The following is a 5,362-nucleotide window of genomic DNA, read 5'->3' on the forward strand; positions in this document are numbered from 1 at the left end:
AGATAAGACCTCCAAATCTTCAGGGCAAAAACTACAGCACCCATCTCCAAATCATGAGTAGGATAGTTGCCTTCATGCACCCGCAACTGCCGCGATGCATAGGCAATCACCTTCCCATGCTGCATCCAAACACACCCCAAACCAACTCTAGATGCATCTGTATAAACCACATAGGGTTCTCCCTGCTCAGGCAAAGCCAACACTGGCGCAGTAGTCAACATCTCCTTCAGGCTTGCAAAGCCTTCCTCACACTCTTCTGACCAAATGAAAGGAACATCCTTCCCTATCAACTTAGTCATAGGACGTGCTCTGCTTGCAAACCCCTGCACAAACCTCCTGTTGTAACCTGCCAATCCAAGAAAACTCCTGATCTCTGTGGTATTTTGCGGTCTAGGCCAATCTCTGATAGCCTGAATCTTCTCCGGATCTACAGAAACCCCCTCTGCAGAAACAATATGACCCAGAAAGCCCATCTCACGCTGCCAAAAGCTACGCTTGCTCAACTTGGCAAACAACTTCTGCTCCTGCAGCTTTTCCATAACTGCCCTCCAATGCACTGCATGCTCTTCAGGACTCTTAGAGTAAACCAGAATGTCGTCAATGAAAATGATGACAGATACATCCAGAAACTCCTGAAACACACTGTTCATCAATCTCATAAACGCTGCTGGTGCGTTAGTCAACCCGAAAGGCATTACCACAAACTCATAGTGCCCATACCTCGTCCTGAAAGCAGTCTTCCTCACATCTGCCTCATCTATCGGTATCTGATGATAACCCGACGCTAGATCTACCTTAGAGAACCAAGTAGCACCCCTCAACTGATCCAACAACTCATCAATCCTCGGGAGAGGGTACTTGTTCTTCACAGTAACTCGGTTCAAACCTCGGTAATCTATACACAACCGGAAACTCCCATCCTTTTTCTTAATAAACAACACCGGCGCTCCCCACAGTGACACACTAGGACGGATGAATCCCTTACTCAACAAATCCTCTAGCTGCTTCTTCAGCTCTGCCATCTCTGCTGGAACCATTCTGTAAGGACCGAGATGGTGGTAATCCCTGCAAAGATTGAAACACATCCTCAAACTCCTCCACTACCGGAATACCGCTAACCGTAGACTTCCCCACTGACTCTGGCATAGATATAGTAACCAAATAAGCCTCACGGCCCTTCTCGATCATCTTCCCAGCCTGAATGGCCGAGATCACGAGAGTCCCCGAAGTCGGTCTAATACCCTGAAAAACCAACTTCCCTCCTGGACGCTCAAACTCCACTCTACCCCGATAGCAATCCAAATGCACCATATGCCGATGCATCCAATCCATCCCAAGAATAACATCATACAGCTCCACTGGACTGATAAGCAAATCCGCTGGCCATGACTCTCCTGCGATCTGAATATCAATTCCTCTAACCCGTCCAATAACTCTCAGGAACTTGCCTCCCGCAACTCTAACAACTCCTGTACGCTCTCCAGGATCCCCACTGATCCCCGCACTCTTCGCACACTCCGCNTCGGGAGAGGGTACTTGTTCTTCACAGTAACTCGGTTCAAACCTCGGTAATCTATACACAACCGGAAACTCCCATCCTTTTTCTTAATAAACAACACCGGCGCTCCCCACANAACATAACATGGGACTTAAACCCGCCCATCAACAAGGTCCCTACACAAACCTCATGTGTTGAGAACCTAATACTTTGTCACAGAAAATATAAAATCTGAACCTACTAATAATCACAAAGTTTAAGTACCAGAAATTATACCTGTGATCGCTCCGGCACTAGTTCCACCAGTCTCTGTTATCGTGTAAACCCGTGGCGCCTGCTCAACCCGTGCCACCTGCTGACCTCCAGGCTGCACCTGCTGCAACGCTACCACTGCTACCGGCTGCAACTTGGGACACATGGGCCTGAAATGCCCTGGCTCCCTGCAATGATAGCATACACGAGCTGCTACCGTCGGAGCACTCCTCTTGGGACAACTAGCAACCTTGTGATCCTTGCTCCCGCAACCGAAGCAACTCGCACCACTCGGCCTCTGCGTAGCCTCCCACTTCCTCTTGGTTCCCTGTGCAGGCCTACCGCCCCTGCTCGAACCACCCTGCTGCTGAGCCCTACCAGGCTGAACTGCTGGAGTAACCGACACTGACTGTGCCCGGATATCCTCCTCAATCTCTGCTGCAGTCTCAACCAGCTCTGCACGCGTAGCATAACTCCTCCCTCTACAGTGAACTCTCAAGTCATCACGTAGAGCCCTCAAGAACCTCCTGATCTGAGCCTCCTCAGGCTCCATAGCCCGACCCCCATAACAAAGAAGTCGACTGAACTCCAAGTCCAGCTCCCGCACTGACCGTGTCCCCTGAGACAACTGAAGGAACTGCACCTCCAAACGATCCAATGCCTCTCTAGGAAAATACTTGCGGTTGAACTCCAAAACGAAGTCAGCCGAAGTCATCTCCCGCTGCACCCTCCTAGCAGCCACAGATCTCCACCACAACTCAGCATCACCACTCAAAAAGTAGATCCCTATGTCCACCCAGAACTCCTCAGGACATCTGAGAGTATAGAAGTTACGTTCCACTCTCGTCCTCCACGCATCCGCAGCAGTAGGATCTACACCTCCCGGAAACTGCTCGGTACGCAACCGACCCATCTCTGTCAACATGCTGAGATAACAAGCATGGACTCCCACATCCGCAGCCACTGGCTGCCGCTCCTCCGCCACCACTGGTGGCACTACCTGAGCCCGAGCCGGTACCAAAGGTGGTAACCGCTCTAACACCTGTGCTAGCATAGCCGCAACATCAATACCAGGGACTCCACCCGCTGGGGCTCCCACACCGGGACCCTAGCATCTCCGGCTGATATATCATGGTTTTTACGGTTTTTAACCATGATATAAGTGTGCTTTTTGAGTCTTTTGGTTTGTTTCTAGTTTGTTTTGAGTCTTTACAGGTTATCTAGGATTTTGGCACGGATGGAGCAATATGGAACAATTTGGATCATTTTGGAGCATTTACCAAAGGAAATCAAGTTGGAGCCGGATCAGAGACCAAGCATCGATCGACACCACTTAAGGAGCATCGATCGGCGCTTATGCTTACCCGACGAGAGAACAAGAAATTGGAAGTTTTACAAATTTGCCCAAAATCTTCTTTAATTGCAACATAAACCCCTGGACGTATTTGAGGATGTATATATATTGTTTTTAGGTTTTAGAAACCCTTAAGTTATCTTCTAGCAGTTTTTGAGAGAAAAGATATTGAGAGCTTTTGGGAGAGATAGATCTGAATTCTTTGTAGAGAGAAGATTTCTTGAACTCCCTCTTTTACTTTTAATATATATTCATGTTATTCAGAATTATGATTTGTGTTTTATTTAATATGTCTGAGTAATTTGCCTGTTAGGTTTAGGGTTTTTCATAGGGTTTTTATGATTTATTAGATCTGAGATTTTTAGGGTTCTTAATCTTTTATGATCTTCATCCTTGGTTGTTCTTCACAATAATTCTTGATTGATCACCTAGAATTGTTATCTTAGGGAAATAAATTGATATGAGAATATAATTGTTTTCCTGATTAAACCATTGATGAGCAGAATTGTTTATTACAAAGAGATTTGAATTAATAATTCTGTGAACTTATCTAAACCTGTTCTTAAAGCTGATTTATTACTTAGAATTTTACAAAGAGATTTGGATTTTCTGGTTTTAAATTTAGAATATAATTGCAGTGAGAACTGATTATTTTACCAAGAGTTTAGAGTTCTAGATCTGATCTTTATTGTTTGAACCTTAATTAATTTATCTGATTTAATAATTCATAATTTCCTGAGAAATTCCCTAGGCTTAACTCTTTTGATTTCTGAATTTACAACACTTTAATTTAAATAATTGCATTGCTTTTATTTTAATTCAAATTAACTTGTTTAGCATAATAACAAAACTCTACAATCTATTGTGTTTTATAATAATAACAATAACAAAATCCCTAGAGTCTCTGTGGATTCGACCCCTAAGTACTGCAACTGATCTCTTGTTTGAGAGAGTAGCTCTAGGGATTAATTTGAGCTCAACACCGCCCCCTCCTGCCACACTCACGGAATCCCCCGGCACACCCTGCGACTCGCCAACACCCTCAGCTGTAACACTCTGGTCCTCGGCTTCACTAACCACTGGGACTCTGCCCCTACCACGACCACGACCGCGTCCACGACCACGACCACGACCCCGACCACGACCAGCTACAGCACCACCTCTAACCATCTGCACTACCATGAACAGAAGGCTAAGCAACCAATTACTAATACAACACAAAAACATAACTCACCATGGAATCACACATTCGGCTCGAAGAGGATGTTCTAGGACTCCATGCCACACGCAATTGACTAACTCACATAATCAATCAAAGCATGCAAATCCCAAACATCTACAACAGAAACCTAGTGAACCCAAACCTAGAACCGTAAGGGCTCTGCTACCAAAATGAAACAACCGACTCTTTTTTTTTTAATACCAATAAATAATAAATATATAATATAATATAATAATAAACTACAACTAGTGGTCCCATACCCACTAGCCACCTAACCACAATCAACAGCGGAAATAACCAATACCAAACAATATCCAATAAATAATCAAATGAAATATAAATAACCAATATTCAACATAATCAATAACCCAACAACATAGAACCGAGTCCCTAGAACATCCTCCTCTTCATCGCCTGGATTCCACGATCACACTTTGCCTTTACCTGCACCACAATCACATATTGCAATGCATGAGTATTTTATAAACACTCAGTAAGGCAATCCTCCCATCTACTGGGCTATACACACAAGCAATAGAGTATCAATAATCATCACACAACAATCAACAAACGACAATAACAAGGACTTAGCATCGACCAACACTACATATGCATCGACCGATGCCAACTGGGGAAGCATCGACCGATACAGAAGCTACATCGACCGATGCAAGTGTAACTTGCATCGACCAATACCCAATCTGCATCGACCGACGCATGCTCGACGCACACGAAAACCCTAGAGTTTTATGCGCCGTTCTCGCACTTGCATCGATCGACGCAACGTCGAGCACCGTGATTTCCCCGAAGCTTCTCGCCGGATCTTCGTTCCTGAAACCACAAAACTCGATCCCAAGCCACAAGAAAGCTTCCTAACGTCCATAGCAACCATCTAATACGTCTAACAACACAAAACAGGCAAATTACTGAATCCTCTAGCTTAGATAAGCCATGGTCCTGCACTTACCTTTGCCAAGACGAATCTGAACCACAAACAAGCAAGAAAACGCTTCTAGGAAGCTCCTACAACGATCCC

This window comes from Camelina sativa, chromosome 12 (genome assembly GCF_000633955.1).
Source record: "Camelina sativa cultivar DH55 chromosome 12, Cs, whole genome shotgun sequence".
NCBI lineage: Eukaryota > Viridiplantae > Streptophyta > Magnoliopsida > Brassicales > Brassicaceae > Camelina > Camelina sativa.